The 687-nt window shown below is 44.5% G+C and overlaps 1 non-coding gene across 1 annotated transcript; it reads left to right on the top strand.

Annotated features, from left to right (window-relative positions):
• Window positions 1–369: 369 nt before the first annotated feature.
• trnav-uac (transfer RNA valine (anticodon UAC)) lies at window positions 370–442 on the top strand. Its single transcript has one exon. It is a non-coding gene; the product is annotated as a tRNA-Val (tRNA).
• Window positions 443–687: the final 245 nt, after the last annotated feature.

The raw sequence follows: 687 nt of genomic DNA, 5'->3' as shown, positions 1-687 counted from the left end.
AAGAATCCTGTGACCACAACTAGAAGGTGCCAGTTCGTTGGTCGTGCCATGGTTCTTAGGACTATCAGTTCTAAGTCTGGCATCGTTCCTGAATTCTCTACTAAAACCAAGACTCCGGGTAAACACTCCCTTGGCACCCATTCCACGCCCGTGTTCAGCACTTGGGTTCGTTCCACCGCCACGTCCTTGTAACACTCTACCTATACCCATATTCCAGGGAATAAAGTCCAAACTATTTAATACTTGGTACTGAAAACGGAAAGGGACGGTGGGCAATGTTTTGTACTTATTGCTGTGCTTCAGAGCAGGGCGGGGAGGGGCAGCCTCGGGTCATTGCTCAGGAGCGCAAAGCATTGAGCGATTCACACGGTTTCTGTGGTGTAGTGGTTATCACGTTCGCTTTACACGCGAAAGGTCCCCAGTTCAATCCCGGGCAGAAACATTGTTTGGGCTTCAGTGCTTCAAATGAACTTGAGACACAACTTTTCAGTTTGTGTTCAAGTTTACTGTCATGGGCATCCAGGTGTAAATATAATGAACATTCGCGTTTCTCGCAATAGCGCATTGTATTTCAAACCTGACAAAGGTAAATTAAAGAAAGAAGAATTAATAGAAATTATATATAATTTCCAGGAGAGCATAAACGGATTTAAACCTAAGGAGGTTCGTAGATAACGTACATTGCAA

The sequence above is a fragment of the Hemitrygon akajei genome, unplaced genomic scaffold, assembly GCF_048418815.1.
Source record: "Hemitrygon akajei unplaced genomic scaffold, sHemAka1.3 Scf000077, whole genome shotgun sequence".
Lineage (NCBI taxonomy): Eukaryota > Metazoa > Chordata > Chondrichthyes > Myliobatiformes > Dasyatidae > Hemitrygon > Hemitrygon akajei.
The sequence above is the reverse complement of the archived record's forward strand: the minus strand, read 5'-3'. Positions and strand labels throughout refer to the sequence as shown.